The 18075-nt window shown below is 39.1% G+C and overlaps 1 protein-coding gene and 1 long non-coding RNA gene across 3 annotated transcripts in view; one reads left to right on the top strand and one right to left on the bottom strand.

Moving 5' to 3' along the window:
- Positions 1–14367: 14367 nt before the first annotated feature.
- LOC117823108 lies at positions 14368–17795 on the bottom strand. 2 transcript variants are annotated; one of them, XR_004633310.1, is made up of 3 exons: positions 17672–17795; positions 17304–17411; positions 14368–14562 (listed from the first exon to the last, which is right to left on the bottom strand). It is a non-coding gene; the product is annotated as an uncharacterized LOC117823108 (long non-coding RNA). The 2 variants fall into 2 exon arrangements; XR_004633311.1 differs by lacking the exon at positions 14368–14562 and adding an exon at positions 16897–17229.
- The window catches only part of lars2 (leucyl-tRNA synthetase 2, mitochondrial), a 54419-nt gene continuing 51847 nt past the window's right edge, over positions 15504–18075 (top strand). Inside the window, exon 1 of the mRNA XM_034698169.1 lies at positions 15504–15667. The gene's annotated coding sequence lies outside the window, so the exon portion shown is untranslated. The remainder of the gene's footprint in view (positions 15668–18075) is intronic.

Raw genomic sequence — 18075 nt, 5'->3', positions numbered from 1 at the left:
ACACTTCAGGTGTGAGCGCAGAAACACAGGGGAGTGGTGAGGGGGGAGACTCCAGTGCGCAGGGACACAATATGTATGTATGTATATGTGTCACACACATATACATACATACATGCTCGGCAAAAGTTTCTCAATGAAATGATACAGAATGACTCATCTGAAAACAAAATCCACTTCAGTCTGCTGTTGACCTGCGTGGTTGGCTTCCTCTGTACACCAGATAAGAAAACATTAATGGTTTATACATAAACTGAAAGAAATGCTACAGAGAACAACCCTTGGCAACATCCAGGGTTATCAAGAGCCATCTGACTACTTCTTGAAGACATAGCAACATAAGCTCATACAAGATATATAAAGTAAGGCCATATAGCAGAATTATACATATGCTTTAAGTCCCCAATGTACCCACTGAACTTCTTTCAGGAAGCTCTGAGCTGATATCAAGACAAGAGACACAAAGTTACAGATCAAGATAATATTTAAAAACTTTCTCTGCACATACTGCGACGGTTCAGTCCAAGTACATGTTTGTAATTGCTCCTGTCAAAGCCATCCACATGTGTGTAATTAGCTTAGATTACCTGGTGGGAAATGTGGCACGTTGCATGGCAGCCTCTGCAGTGTGTGAAAGAGAGAATACATGAATTACAGTGCTTTGATTGGCATAGAAAATTAGAATAGTGCTATGTAAAAGCACTATATTCACTAACCTGTTAAAAAAAAAGTCAAGCTTTAACATACCAAAACAAAAGATAATGGTAGTATCACCTCGTTAAATTGAAGTGTCCTCTATGTATACTTGGATGAAAACATCCCAAGGTTGCTAAAACTCCTGATGTTGCAGAGGACATGTGCGTGGTGTACACAGTGTGCTGCAGCCTTTAAAATGAGCTCAAATAAGAGTAATGAAGTATTCTCATGTTGAGATTTAAAGATTTTATTCAAAATGCCAAGTTGTCCCGAAAGGCAACTGTAATCTGAGTAACATGATAGGATTTTATGCGGCAAAAGGTCACATCAGTGACTTTTGTTTCATCTGAGCTGAAAGATCAAAAATTAATCTACATCTAATTCGGGTAAGATTAACTTCTGAACCTTTATGTAACCAGATCTCACTGAGAGTCAAATGGGTTATGACTGCAGGCTGAGAGAGCAGCCACACTGGACCAGCAGGGGCTGAAGTATGTTGCTTAAGAGCACACCTGAGAGATGGTGATGGAGAGGTCAGGGTAGAGGTTGTGCTCTCTTGCTTCCCTGCTCCAGGATTCGTCCTGTGGTTCAAACCACTGCCTTAAAGTGCTTCTGATATGAGAATAATCACAGAATCACATTTTTTAGAGGAGTAAAAAGTTGTAGTGTTACCCTCAGTTCACTAAGTCTGCAATCTGCAGGAATGCACAAACATATTTCACATGAGGTATACTCTTTATTGACTAGCCTCTTAATAATGTTACCAACCATACTGTACATCAGGGATTTTCAACCACTGTGCCATGGTACACTAGTGTGCCATGACAGATTTTCAGGTGTGCCTTGGGACAATATCAAATGTCACTTAATTATTTCAAAAAAGTATTATTCATATACTGCAAATAATTTGCCATGTAGTGCCTCTGTGCCTGCAGTGTAGTGAGTGGCGGAGTAATTCAGTACTTGTCCATGTACTGACCTGCGCTACCCACACGCTGGGTGTCAATAAAGCGCACTAATGACCTTGTTTATTTAAGACAATAGAATTAATGATGCACGCAAGAGGTGTATGTGACAAGACGTAGGCGTACAACAGCGATGGATAAATATCCAAAAAGGAAAAATGAAAACTTCAAACAGGGCCCTGGACAAAATTCTAACCGGATGAAGAGTGTAAAATGGGTGGTGGAAAAGGCAGCTTTCATGAGAAAAACTACAATGGTGTCTGCGAGAGCTCTCAAAGCTAGCTACTTAGTAGCTGAACTCGTAGCCACATCAAAAAAGCCACACACTGTGGCGACATTAATACTACCTGCAAAAGCTATTGTAAATAAGATGCTTCGCCCTGACACAGTCAAAGAAGTAGCCAAAGTCCCTCTCTCAGATAAATAGATTCATATATTGAGAGACTAAATTTGTCATTTTGGAACACTTTTGGTTGGTGGTGTGACTCAGGATTTTTTTGATGTATGAAATGTGCCTTGGCTCAAAAAAGGTTGAAAAACACTGCTCTACACGACTGATATAGTTTCACAAAGTGACGTTCCCCAAAACACAAAAGATTGTTTCATTTGTTTAATCTGCATTATTAGATGTCAGAGCTTATCACGTGGATTAAAATAAAAGATGTTCAAAGTGTAAAATTCCATAAGCTCATTTTACAGACATTAGTAGCACCAAAAGAGTAGAAGCAACATCATGAAAACCTTGGTTCTACTGGATGTATTTTTCTCTTAACATGCTCAGGGATAAGTTAGCCAGTTACTGCTTGTATATCACACACAACATTTAAAAAACCCAGATCACAAAAATAAAACCAAATGAATGTTTGAATGTGTTTTTATTTCCCACAGTCTCTAATCCGTCTGCTTGTTTGTTCATCTGTTCTCTGCTCTCACAGCTCTCTGCATGTTTGGTGTTTGCTTCTCTCGGCCATATTGTGCACTCAGGGGCATCCAGACACATCAATAAACATGTGTCTCCTCTGCGCTGCAGCAGCAGGGGTTTAGTACACACTGTGTATCACCTGGTTGCTGTATCTGATGCTGAAGACGACACAATCACCATCCTTTCCTCCTCTTCCTCCTCCTCCTCCTCCTTCTCACTCCCCTTTCTTATCCTCCCTTCTTCTCTGTGTGTTTTTTCATCCAACACTTTATCACAAACAGCAAATCTGATTAGATTTACAGCTTGGGACACAGCTGCAGTTTATATCAAATTCATGGAGCCGTAATAAAACTTTAAATATTAAGACATGAGGTTTAGCACCTGGTCTATTTTGGAGGGTGGGGGGAGTTGTTACTGTGGGGCAGGGATGATCCAAATCACAGTGGGGTAAGAGTCAGTCCTGGAGTATTGCATCCATGCAACCAGGACTAACCTTCCCCGACACTGCACACATTGTTGATTTTAAAACTCCTTACACTTGGGACGCTGGTTATACCCACCGGTTAAACCCACTGGTTAAAGGCTCCCCATAGACACAGGCTATAGTCCCAGCAGTCACTGGTTTGACTCCAAGCCACAGTCCATTGCTGCATGTCATCTCCTACTTTCTCCACATTTGTTGTCTCTCCAGCTGTGCTATCAAAAAGAGACAATAATCCCCAGTCCAAAAACACCTTTTTTTATTTATTTATTTTGCAAAATCATGCAATTGATCATCCAATTTGAAATTCTGCTGAGCCTTAAAATATACAGTATCTCACAAAAGTGAGTACACCCCTCACATTTCTGCACATATTTAATTACATCTTTTCATGGGACAACTCTGAAGAAATGACACTTTGATACAATGTAAAGTAGTCAGTGTACAGCTTGTATAACCGTACATTTTCCGTCCCCTCAAAATGACTCAACACACAGCCATTAATGTCTAAACCATGGACAACAAAAGAGAGTATACACCCCTAAGTGAAAATGTCCAAATTGGGCCCAAAGTGTCATCATTTTGTGTGGCCACCATTATTTTATCACCATTTTTATCACTGCCTTAACCCTCTTGGGCATGGAGTTCACCAGAGCTTCACAGGTTGCCACTGGAATCCTCTTCCACTCCTCCATGATGACATCACGGAGCTGGTGGATGTTAGAGGCCTAGCGCTCCTCCACCTTCCGTTTGAGGAGGCCCCACAGATGCTCAATAGGGCTTAGGTCTAGAGACATGCTTGACCACTCCATCACCTTTACCCTCAGCTTCTTTAGCAAGGCAGTGGCTGCCTTGGAGGTGTGTTTGGGGTCATTATCATGTTGAAATACTGCCCAGGGACCAGTTTTTGAAGGGAGGGGATCATGCTCTGCTTCAGTATGTCACAGTACATGTTGGCATTCATGGTTCCTTCCCTCAATGAACTGTAGCTCCCCAGTGCCTCACTCATGTAGACCCAGACCATGACACTCCCACCACCCTGCTTGACTGTAGGCAACACACACTTGTCTTTGTAATCCTCACTTGGGCGCCGCCACACACGCTAGACATCATCTGAACCAAATAAGTTTATCTTGGTCTCATCAGACCACAACACATGGTTCCAGTAATCCATGTCCTTAGTCTGCTGTCTTTAGCAAACTGTTTTTGGGCTTTCTTGTACATCAGCTTTAGAAGAAATGTGAGGGGTGTACTCACTTTTGTGAGATACTGTACATTTCAACAATGGACAAGTAGAAATACAAACAAAAAAGACAGCAAAACAGGAGGAAACTCATCAGACATGAATAAAAGGTTGACAACAAATGACTACAATAATGCAGTAAGCATTATCAATACATGGGAACCACAATTACATACAACCATCACCTCCCTGACATAAACTGTCCCATAGTTCCTTATACATGTTCAGTTTTTCACATGAAACTATTGCCATCGTTTTCCTCCCGTTTTTAGTGACAGGGTTTCATGCTCATTCCGACATCTCAAAATTAACCTGGCACATGTTATTAAGCCAGTAAGATAAAAAATTAACATTAATTTAATCATGGCCAGGTTTGCTCCAAAGAAGAGCCAGGAAATTGACATTCAAACCAATCCCCCATAACTTCCAGGATATTCTCCCATAATGGGAACCACTTCAGCACTAATAGCATATGAACTGTTTATATATTAGTCAAGACCACACTAACCAAGAGTGCATATACTGTCAACACACACTGTCTTTGATCAACCACATAATACTTAGTCTTGTTGGAGTGGAATATTATCCATTAAGTATTTCACCCTGTCCTCTAATGTTGGCCTAAATCTTCCCTTTGTACAACCATACTTCATCCTATATCATCTCTAAATATCACATTATAAATGCTTCTTTCACTTTTGAGAATAACAGGTGTCTTGTTGTTTGATCTTCAGTGACATTTTTTAGCTGCTCCTTTCATGTGTACTAACAACTGCTTAAATGTGATCTCATCCTGTGCCTAATAATAGGTATGCCTTCAAATCAAAAGACTTGGCTGTTGCATGAGTATTGTATTTCTGTTTCAGCCTCCCGAATAGGTCCTTGATCCCTCATGGAAAAGGTAAAATCACCCACACTATTCAAACACTTAACTCTACATGTATGTTGCTTATGGTAACCACTTTGTAAAGGTTGACGTGACTTTTAATGAGGCAATAATCATGCATATTACCCAGTGGACTCTTTCTATTAATGTATACATAATGCATCAAAAAAGATAAACTATTGACAGAACTGGGCCATTGACCGGAGGCGAAATCCTGATGAATTATTCTCTTTCATCTTTGCACGCAGGGTAATCTGAATGCCACTTGTATGAATTGTTTTCTTCGGTGCTGTTTAAGCGGTGTAATCTGCACTGGAGGACCGCCTCGCTACGTTTGATGTAAGGGCCAGCTGAAGTGAAGGACACTTTGGCCTCAATTTACACCTGAAAGCCATCATCCTCATGTCTATGTTTGATAATGGCACTTATTTCTGCTCAACATTTTTTTTTAAACAATCAGAGTTAGGACTCTTTTTCTGCACTCTCAGACGTCTCTCTGGTGCTGAAAAACACTCCCACATGCTTCCAAACGCTGGTCCCTCAGCATCAGATCTGCCCCAGACAATGTTCAGAGCAAGGAAATGTAAATTACTTTCTTGTTCATTAATTATGCTATAAAAATGTAAATTGCTTTGGTGACAAAAAATGCAAATGGGACTAAGATAAAAGTCTCTTGTGCCAAAGGAGAGTGTATGAAAGATTCATTTCTCTCTATTCAGGAAACCAGAGAGGAGGACCTGTTAGCGGCTCCTGGCAGGATCAGACACCATTAGTCCAACCACCCAGCTCACACAGACACCCAGCTTCATTAGGAGGTGAGGATTCAGATTGTGCACCCTCATTGGTACAATGTATAAACTCCGCTTTTACATCTGAGTCTGATGAGTCCCCTGTCTGTCCGTCTGTCTCAAGCAGGCCTGTCATACCACCAATAAGTGCCAGGGAACTCATCACCACGGCAACAAAACAGCGCCTTCCCCAGAAGCAGAGGAGTGGTGGGGTGTCGAGGAAATATACAGAGTACTTGGTCTGTAATAGAAAAATCAATGTTATTATTACCATGTTTGAAGTGCCAAGAACATGGCAGGGATCAGAGCAGGAGGAAATTACAATCTTGCATTCAGGTCCTGTCTACCAAAATGATAAAACGTAACTGTCTGTCAGAGGCTTCCCCCTCTTCCAGAAGAAACAACAGTCAGATGTCTGCAAGGTGTCAGGCACAATCTGTAAATCTGAGCAGCACTTCAACAAAGATGAAATAGTTATGACATACAGTAGATTTAAAGCTTTTAAGAGCAGTTTTAACTGGTTATGAAACAACCTGCAATTAACACACATCTACATGACCTCCAAAACAAAGCAGACCATAACCAGCAAGTCGTTTTAACGCTTATAACCACTGCTGCAGGGAAGTGTCAGAGAAGCTGGGTTACAGTATGCTGCAGAAACAGCCTTTGTTTCCATTTTGTATGTGATGGAATAATATCCTTCATATCACAAAACAATGTAGAGAGCTTAGCAGATAAATCAGTGAAGCCTGTGCCCCAAATGTGTTGTACATTCTTGAGTGTCAGAGACATACAGTATGTGAGAGTTGTCTATATGGACATTAGTGAAAAGGTTTTTTCTAAGACTATACACAATGATATATGGTGACTATGTATAAAAATAAATTCAAAAGGGCCACTATGTGCATTCAGTCCGAGCACTCTGGCGCCTGGTCAGTGCGTGACCACTTCCATTTGCAAATGTGCTTAAACCCACAAAGAGCAAATCTCTCACTGTCTGTTGTCCTGTCTCCTGTTGTTTCTTATTTGTGCTTCAGAAATTTCCCACTACAAGTGTGTGATATGAGCAACTGTTGAAGGTGGCTAAATGAAAATTTGGGTCAGAAAACTCAATTTTTGAATTTACAGGACATGATCAGCAAAGAGTTGGGGTGACAAGACCATAAGAGCTTTGAATTCTGACTTTAAAGCTACACCAAACATTTTGAGGACACAGCAATATTGTTACCCATTGTTATAGCTTCAGGAGAAATATGTGAAGTCCTCCACCTATTTTATATGCAAGGTGTGTTATACTCATCTTAAGAAGTACTACTCAGTCTGTTAAGACAATTCTAAAAATCCCAGCCAGGTTCTGAAAGGATGTGTTTTTAAGTCAAAAATTGATCAGAAACAGGCAGAACAGATCTTGAGTTGGTAAAAAAATCACCATGTTATGTGGTAAATGCATAGACTGTATAAATAATGGACGTAGTATCCGTGACGTCACCCATCTGTTCCTGAGAGCTGTTTTGAAGCCAATCATCGGCGGCAGCCATATTGGAAATGCAGAACTCAACCAGGCATAGTGTGACGTAGAGAGGCGGGGTTTGAGCCTCTGAGCCAACAGCTATGTGTTCCCGTCCGGGAGTCAAGTCCATCATGTCCTTATTTGGGCAAAAACTCGTAATCTTAATATCTTCTGAACTGTCACGTTAGAAAAGAATCCCCCCCCCCCTGTACAATGTGTGCCGATAGAACATGTTTATTAATGCTGCAAAGATCGTCTTTTTTGAATTGGTGTCTATGTGGTTTCCGGTGTTTCTGCAGCCAGCCTCATGCGGATTCTCGATGAATTGCAGTTTATAACACTTCCACATGGGCTTCATATTTTGAGACCGGAGGTTGCCGCTTGGGTAAATGAGATAAGTCCATCAATATATCATACATGAGAAGATATCCACAAATGCTGGCATGATGTTAAAGACATCTTCCCTTAAGGTCACGATCTTCATCTTAAGTTTTAGGGGGAAATCTGTGTACAACAACAGATCATCAGCATAAAGGGAGATTGCTGTGAATCCTTTTATAAAAAATGAAGAGTATACATTCTTACCAATTAAAAAGAAACAGGCAGAAATTTTCAACCCTCATCATTACAGCCTACATTTAAGCTTGAGTCAACCCCACTGGAGCTACTGCGAACTGGACTATTCATTCTGGATCATTCATCACTATGAAATTAAATAGGTCTTTCAAGCTACAGATTTTACTCTAAAATTGAATTAACTCTGCTAGTAGTAACAATGTATATTACCCCTGATAAAATAAAGTAGATTGTATGAAATGAAACTTGTAAAATGAAAGTCGTGGGTTATAAATAGCCCTGACTCTGAAATATAATAAGTATCTGTGAAACATGTGCTGCTCAAGTGGTGCATTTTCTTCAAATCATGCCGTAGTACCTCACTGTACATCTGTAAACATATTGCCTTTTAACTACCTCCTTTAATTCAACTCGATTGAGATTTCCTACATGATCATTTAATAAATCCCAATTACTCCTCATATAAAGTAAGTCTATTTGATTATTTAGCTTTACCCGAAAGCAATTAAAATGCTCATTAGCAAATGTACAAATTAAGTTTTTTAATCAAGGACAGAACAAGATTAGAATTTAAAAATCACTTTGTTTATATTTTAATGAGAGATGCCTGAGCCCTGCTAACAGTCAGTCTGAGTGCACTGAAAGCACAGAGGGATCTGCACAACCGAGGAGTTGTACGCTAATTAGCAGCATTAATTGTCGAGGCTGCTCAGAAATCAGGCAAAGTGGACAGGCATGCCAGAGAGAAAACATTACAAATGTGTACTTTTGTAGAGCAGCTTCCCTGTTGCATAATCTTGGTTTTTGATCTAAAATGAGTGAGGGTTAGGCAGGAGGGATGGGAGGAAACCAGAACAGGAGAGATCAGGAGGGCTGACACCACTAAACAGATTCTTTAAGATCTTATTCCAGATCCAAACCTCCTCATCTCAGTTGTGTTTCTCTCTAAGCCCTGTGTCTCCACGGAGATGAGACAAGTGAAATACACATGAGGGCTGCAATGTGAAATCGGCACTTGAAATAACATCACACTTATAAGGCTCTGTGAACCTTGGTCAGAGCCGCACAGAGACCCATCAGCCTGCTCCTCGTCTGTTTCCAAGAGCTGAGATGTTGTGAGATTGCCTCCCTGTGGCACCACTGCTGTTCTTCTTGTTGAGGGGCATGTAGATTGTGAATCACAGACCCGCCATCCACAAAAAAAGGTCACCTTGGACAGGTGAAGACAAGTCAGCCCCCCCTGCCCCCCCCCCCTTCTAACTTCCCTCTTCTGCTAACACATTGCTGCTCCCGCTGCTCAGTGTGGTCGTTTGTCATCTGGTTCTCTGCTGGTGAAATGCAATCGTCCTCCGAAAACGAGGAGAGCCCGGGTGATTACCATGGGTTGTTTGTCATGGCAGGATTGTGGAAGTGGTTGTGGGTGGAAAAGGAGGATGATTGGATGCTTTCAAAGGTGATTTGTTTGAAAAACAACAGAGGCAGCTTATTCCTGAGACTCAAAACTGATTAAAAAAAAATCCCTAAAAACTTTAATGCAACCAAAAATAAATCATTAAAACCCTTTTCTCTTAAACGATGGAGCGAAGCCATGCAGCTTTTATTTATTTCTGTTAATTGGAGTGAAATATAAAGAAGTGGGACACTGAGGCAGAACTGGCAACAGGAGAGACGGTGAGACTTTTCACAGAACTGATTCCATGTTTTATTTTAGTGTTTTGTGTCTCCACAGATTTCCAGCAATAAACTGGCTGTACTCGCTCAGACGCTCCCTGAGGACACAGAACCTCCATCTGCTTCTGTTATATGATACCCATCACTTTTCTTATATGTCCAGAGTTTGAAGACCATCATTTTAGAAAGATATTGACCAGGATCAGCCAAGAAACCACACTCAATCTGACAAAGAGAGAACTTTGAGATGATTACTTAAAGACCTGAATCAACCAGAGACGAACCAACATAAAGATTATGCGTATGTATGTTTATGTTTGTGCTCTTCTCATGGGTTTATATTGGATGGACTCAGTTCATCGCTGTGTTTTCATTAGTATTGTGAGAGGAGATACAAACATGGCCATTGTGGTTTGGAATGTTAATCAACAGGCCATTGGTGACCCAAACAATCAAGATTTGGCAATATTCAATCAATAGAAAACCATCTTTTGAATAAAATCTGACCAAACCATACAGCAGTGGGGGTCTTCTTATGGGGGTCTTCTGTTTTAAGAAGACCCCCAATGCCTTCTCCCCTGTTTTTGTTGATGATCTAGAGGTGAACAATGTGAACAGGCACAGATATACTGGACTCTTTTGTCCCGGTAGCAGCTAGCCTGCTTAACGATGCCACATAACTGTTGTTTCCATGTTGTTACTGTTGTTACTGTTTTGAATGTTTTAATGTTAGTGTGACTTGTACTGTTTTTTTTGTGTTACCGCTGACTGAAAGACAAATTGCCCCTCAGGGATAATAAAGATACCTTGAACCTTGAAACTTGAACCTTGAACCTTGAACCTTGAACCTTGAACCTTGAACCTTGAACCCTGCTTAATGTTATTATCAGAATCAACTCTTTTTGACTGGCTGCTTTTCCTGTCATTTTTTGGGGGCAACAATTGTTCCTAAATTGATAGCCATATCCATTCTTGTAAAGGCAACTTCTCAGTAACACTTAGAGGGAATTTCTTTGGATCTAGCACAAGTGATTGTTTGGCCTTCAGGATGAACTAATTCAACTTTGGCAGCCAAAGGTCAGGCATCACAAAAACTACAGAAAACATAACCTGATATATTTTTAAACTAAAAGGTCAAAGTTCAACCCTGTAACTTATCAATGTAGTATCTATTTGGATCTTCTTCAGAGATAATGATAATATTTGGATCTTGACCAAATATTAAAATTGTACATTTAGGGAACTCACACTGAAGCTGTAGTGACTCTCTGTCCACAAGTGTTGTTTTTTGTGTGCTGGCAGTGCTTGTTTCCTATTCTTACCCTGTCTTGGTGTTGGGTCTCTGTTCATAATTTGACATAGAGTGGTCTAGACCTCCTATGTTTGTAAAAGCGTCTTGAGATAACGTTTGTTGTGATTTGGCGCTATACAAATAAAGATTGATTGATTGATTGATTGATATTCAAACTTAATGCAGCCAGGGTACTAGTTTGGCTCCTCGTCTCAGAGAGATTTGGTGCTTATCACTCCCGCTCATAGTTTGTCTCTCAATCATCAGACTTATGGTACAAACTTTGTCAAAAACAATGGCGAAGGACAAACTTACCACGCTCATATTTTTGAAGGATAGTATCATAGACTGTATATATCCAGGTGTAGAGCTGCTGTTAATGCTGTTACATGATTTCAATCAAGTGCTTTTATAGTTTAGAGTTAGAAGTTAGAATGCATTTATTGTTATTGCAACAAGTACAACGAAAGTGAAAGGTGCAGTCCTCATTAGGTGCCAATAACAATGCATCTAACGACGGCACAACCAGCCGCAGTGTCCATGCCCGCAGCCATCTTGGATCAGCCACCACCTCCACAGGCTCCAGGACTGAGCTGGCCTTCTTCACCAGTTAGTTCAGTCTTGCTCTACTGTATTCTGTTCGCCCACAGCAGGTGAAGTCGTTCCAATATGGCGTTCGTGTCCAGTGTTAGCTCTGTTTATTTTTCATAATGCCATTGAATGACAGCAAATATGAGCAGAGCACTTTAAAACAGATGTTACGGTCACTACTAAGGTAAGCAGAAGTGCCAGGGGACAACTTTTGTAACCTAGCAACAGTAAGTCCCTGTGAGAAGTGCTCTGAAATTGAGGTGTCAGCCCAGAAAAAACATGTCAGCGGACATAGCCCCTAAATATTCAGAAATGTTTATAGTGTTGAGGAGAACTGTGACATATTTATTGATTTAAAAAAAACTGTTTTGATCTTGTCCAATAGCTAGTAGCTTATCTTGTCTTATCTGATACATGTGTCCAGATAGCTGATACATGTGTCCAGATAGCTGATACATGTGTCCACATAGCTGATACATGTGTCCTCCTGCAAGTGCATTCACATGACATCTTATTCAGCAACAGTTCCTGCAAGAATGTCTAAACAGGCACCACAAGTCAGATTCTGCAATGGGGACTTAGAATGGGAACTCAAGACTTGACTCAGACTCTTTGTATTCTGTCAGAGTCCTCTTCACTGGCCAAACACACAATCGCATGCAAATACTGAATTTATTTTTTCATGTCTCTGAATGAATACATAGAAATGCAACTTGACTGTCTGATAGAGATAAAAAAATGAAGTGACTGTGCATGAATGAAGCCTTTATCCACAAGGTGACAGACTCTTTTTTTTCTGCATCAGTTATCCAAAAATATGCTATGAATGTAGAGTTTAAACCTGCAAGCTTTTGAATGTACCTGTGTTATAAATGAATAAAAGTATCATGAGTCACAGTTACTGCTTTAGAGCTAGTAAAGTTCAAACAGCCGTGCTGAGTCCAAACATGAAAGCCTTTCATTGAAGGCTCACCAAAAAGTGACCTTTCGGTTAACCTTTATCAGTATTAAGCCTCTTCCATCGTGTGGGTTCACCTTCATTGTAAACTTTAATTTTCTTGGACTGTCAAAGTTACCAATGAGAGACTTTATGTTTCGTTTTTTTTTTTTTTTTTTTTAAATATGTCAGTCTCCCCCTACAGGATTTTAGCAAAATTTTTAATTTTGACAAACAGTAAAACTCACTTCAACCTGCAGTCGTCTGTGAAATATTGTAACGAGGATGTAACAGGTTCATTTATGAGGGAGCTCCTTCTTATCTGCAGATATATCGTATGTGGTGACTTGTCTCAACTGTGTCAAAAACCCATTTCCCTCTCTCATTCCCTGTCTGCAGCCACATCCTGTTGTGCCCTGAGCACAGGCGCCCATTTAACTCTGATGTACGACGGCTGGCCTGAGCAGAGCCCCAGGTTTAGCTGTCTGACGTCAGGCTGAGAAACTCTCAATTTCCTGCTAATGATACCCCCCCCCCCCCTCCTCATTTTCCTCTCTGACTTCCTCCCCCCCTTCACTGCCTCTGTTTGCTCGTCAGATCAAAGGTGAGAGCTGCAGGGAGAGCTCGTAGAAATAAAGCTCTGATGAGACGCCGTCTCCTCCTCATCACCCTCCTCAGAGCCTCTGAGGAGGAAGATGAGTGAAGGTGCTCTTTCACTCAGCAATCACTTCACGCTGGAAGTTTGCATCAAAGAAAATGTGCTCCTTTCAAAAATCATGTATAATGAAGCTCTTCCTGATACTTGCTGGCATTAAATTTGTGTTGTGGGATTAACAACAAATACGTGAGTTCATCAAGAACTTTATTCCTTCAAAAAAGAATTTAAAAATTATATGGAGCAGAAGGAACAACAAAGTTAAAGGGGAAATATTGGTGATAAGAGATCTGATGTGTAACCAAATCTATGTGTTGTTGTTTTTTTTATGGTGAATTGGGTAGTTAAATACACATTATCTACCGATACATTACACAAAAAAAATCAGCCCATTGAAAGGACTTCATCTACTTTTTTTCCACAACCTGGTAACCCACATGTTGTTCTCATCATACGAGCTAATAAATCATACCACTTAAAAAACATTGTCAAAATCCCCAAACTTTATATCTTAGTCTCTTGTGTTTGAGACAGAAAAAAACAAATTAAAGTGAGTCTATTAACAGTCACTGCAATGTATTTTGTCAAATTAGAATTTAAAGGCTATTTCAGTTAAAGAAAGCAATCATCTGTGTCAGAGGGCAATCATTTGTAAAGACAGAGATAACAGGTTTGCTGTGGTAGCAAGCAGAGCCATCACTCACTGAAATCTACAGAGAAGGCCGAACAATCATTAATTTATGCATACATAAACATGGTTATAGAGGCGACTTTTTGGGACATTACACAGCAAAAAGTCCAGTGTTGCTTTAACTCCCACAGAGTTGATTTCAACACTTTTTCTGAGTTTATATAGTTCCACACTTTCTGGAGTTGAATTAACACTTTTGAAATAGTGAAGAATTGCAATATTGTGAGATAGTTACCTTTTAAACTCACTATCAGAGTTAAAATAACACTGAGGGGTTAGAGCAGTAACTGTGCTAGGATACACTTTTTTCTAACAACTTGGCTCGTGTTAGTTTTACTTCCCAAAATATTAAATATCTAAACTAAAAGGTGTTACAAATATTTAAAAGAATTAATTTCAGTAAACAATGTAACTTTTAAACAATGACATTTGATTCTCATAAAACATATATAAACATAAGAGAAATCCAACACAACACATTTACTTAGAAAAGTTCATCAAATGCCATGAGAGAACAGTTTGCCTGGCATGGGATGAGATGCTTATCCATGATGACACAGAAACTCAGTCTTGCTCTTCTGATGTCCAACAGTGCCAACAGTTACCGCCCATACCTCCTGTATGGGCGGTAACTTGGTTGGTTGCAGAGATGCTTCTTCAAACTGCAGCATGACGGTGATAAGGGAAAACATAACGGAAAATTATACACAAGAATGATGTAATGATACAACGATAGAATACCATATTGTAGAAGTGTTTATTCAAAAATCTTGTCACTTGCACAACCTTACCCATTACCCCTCACTTAACTCAGAACACCCTACTTTCCTCAATCAATCAATCAATCAATCAATCAATCAATCAATCAATCAATCAATCAATCAATCAATCAATCAATCAATCAATCAATCAATCAATCAATCAATCAATCAATCAATCAGACTTTATTTATAAAGTGCTTTTCATACAATGGCATTGTAAAACAAAGTGCTGTACATAAAAACAACCTAAAATAGAATAAATTAAGAAAAAGATCCCACCCCCTGCCCCTGCCCCAAACCCACCCCACAATCCTTAAGGTTAAGAACACAATATATGCAACAATAGTAATAAAAAAAAAATATATATATATATATACATAAAAAAAAAGAGTTTCTGAATGAACTGAGTAAACGCTCTTATGATATCTTAATGAGGAAACACTGGAGGTAAAATAAGATGTTAAAACTGAACACAAGAAATTAAATCAACAAAATAAAATATAATTCTAATATAATAAAACACTAAAATATTAAACCATTAAAAGAAAATAAGATGCTATACTAATCAATCACTAATAAATAAATAAGTACGTAGATAAATAAAGTAGAATAAAGTGACTAAAAATTGAACTAGGTAATAAATAAATAAAACTGTTAAGAATAAAATTCAGTTAAAAGCGAGACTATAAAGGTAAACAATTGGGTATGTGTGTGTTAGTCAATAATAGTGTTTGATAAAATGTTTAAATATTAAGTATAAAAGTGAACGTCAGCTTTGTACAAGCTTTTGCAATCTTACTCTAAATGCGTGACAGCTTTGTCGGCATACGTTGTGTCAATAAAGTTATTGAAATCCAAGATGGCGGCGCCCGTAGCGAAGTCGTGATCCGGTGAAACAGGTCATATACAGCCTTTTTTAATAACTGGGTTCACTTTGACAACATGGATTATTGGATTTATTTCATCACGACCACAACGCGGAAATAGAGCAGCGAGAATCAAAGCAGTAAGTGTCCTCAAACTGAAAGCTTTACTGTAAAATGCATCATGTGTTTCTTCATCCGTCAGCAAACAGGCTGAACATTCAACCAGGGTACAAAATATAGAAGACTTCATGTTGAAAAAGACATGCTAGCATAAGTCTTTATGTGTATCTAGAGCTGACAGAGGATCAGGGAGTTATGCTCTGCGGAGAGCATAGACTGTATAAATAAGGTGGGGAGACAATGATGATTCATTTTTAATAGCATGCATAACAATGTCATGCTAGTCGTGATAGAGTTCAATTATTTTCAACGTATTGCTGTCTTGAATATGAAGAAAGCGCATTGAATTCTTGTTGTATTTGATCGTTACGTTTGGTCATGGCTCTTCATGTTTATCCTCAAATCTTGGAACTAATATTACAGCACCTACTTGTTCTCTGCACAGAATGAGTCTTTTTTTTCCACGGATATGTTTATTGACATTTTTTGTTAAATGCAAACAACACAAAACCAAGACAGCACACAGACAGTGACACATAACAACAACAACAAAAACAATAATAGTACATATTATAGCAAAATTTAAATGATATATACAAATCAATATGTATCAATAAATAGCAAAATAAAGTGAATAAATAATTAAGTAAATAGATAAATACAAAAATAAAATAAATAAATAATAATAATAATAATAAATAAAATTTAATTGGTCAGTCTGCCGCCCTCAACATCACATGAAAATTGCCAAAAAGATAATCACCTAATTAGGGATCTCAGAGAGGTCCAGCTCCTGCAGATACTTAAAGAACGAGTCCCACATCCTGTGAAATTGCCTCACAGAATAAGTCTTAAACCATTACAGGTTTGTTATGACCCAAAGATAATTTTACAGCAGCTAAAGGTCATATAAGTTGTATAAGAGCTATATCAGCCTTCTTTTGCATTCAGCTTACCAGAGCTGCAAATGAATACTGAATCAATGGTTTCTGCTCTGTTCAGAAAATCATTTACACATCACATTAGTAATGTGAATATCATGATCATGCTGGGATTCTGAATCTTTTCATTGTCACTTAGCTTGATTTAACAGGGGTAACAGAGAAGAAGATATAAAAAACACCCAATGTTCAAATTGCATTAATAATTTAATCTCAGTGGATATTTGGAATTTTTTTATTACCAAATCCCATTTAATGTTTGACAAACTACAAAGGCTTACTTATCAAAGGCAAAAAAAAGTATTAATTTCGCTTCAGTTTAAATCGGCTCTTTAATATTTTGCACATAAAACAAAAGTTGAAATTGAGCTGAATAATCAATTTAATTTGATCCACAGCAACTTTAACTAGCATCAATGCAATCTTCCATCAGGACAAGACAGTAATTCAGAACAAAAGGTGAAGCATGTCACTCCTCTGCTCTCTGTCTGTAGAAGTTTTTCAGTCTCTCTTTTCAGGAAACACCGGACGGATGAGCTCAGTCACCATAGAAACATTTTCTCGGTCTCTCTCCTCAGCCCACTCACTTGCACCTTCACAGATGCACACAACCTTGAGTGCTCGGCTCTCCCAGCCTCAGCCTGAGGGAGGAGTGTTGGCTGCTGTGATGCTTAGGTTTTACTTGAGATAACTTTATGAAATAACACATACTTACAAGCAGGTGGTTGGAGGAGAGGGATGATTTTCTCTTGTTTTTTACTTCAAGGGAAAACTTGAAGGTATCCAAAAAGATGGGTCCTGCTGGGTAACTAAATCCTTCAGGCTGGTCAGACGTGGAAACATAAATCTTGCTTTTGTATGGCAATCTTTCATGTAAAGACTCTTTTCTGAAAGTCAGGCCTTAAAAACCTCCTTTGATCATGATGTTTCTTTTAACTCAGCTAAGATTTTCTCAAAATTAATCATTGAATCCATCCTTTTCAGTGCACTCTCTGCAGCTTTACATCAACAAACACACATCTCTAATTACCTCATTTACATCCTAATCTCCACCTGGTGACATCAGAACATGCAAATACTCACTTCCTCCACTTGGCAGCTTTCAAGGTCTCCCTGTCTCAGATCCAGATGCGTCATCACTGAGAAAATATTCTCTAGACGGGTCAAGTTATTCACAGTTGTCCTTCGCTAGCGAGGAAGCACAGACTGTAAGGATATTTCTGGTTACCGTGGAAACTGTGTGAGTGTGTGTGTGTGTTTGTGTTTGTGTGTTGTTTTGAAGACAAATTTAGGTCAAACTTTTTCTTCTTACAGTTGACTGCCTGACCTAGATTGAGTCACGGTGAAGTCTAGCCTAACTGCTGCGTTCATGCAGGATAAAGTGTGAGTGGTGATTTTTAAATGACTGAAGCTGTTAGTGGTCACCTGTCATGTATCACACTCACAGCTGCTGTTGAACAATCCAGTTTGTGACCTTCCTATAATGC

Source organism: Notolabrus celidotus, chromosome 12 (assembly GCF_009762535.1).
Source record: "Notolabrus celidotus isolate fNotCel1 chromosome 12, fNotCel1.pri, whole genome shotgun sequence".
NCBI classification, from domain to species: Eukaryota; Metazoa; Chordata; class Actinopteri; order Labriformes; family Labridae; genus Notolabrus; species Notolabrus celidotus.
The sequence above is the reverse complement of the archived record's forward strand: the minus strand, read 5'-3'. Positions and strand labels throughout refer to the sequence as shown.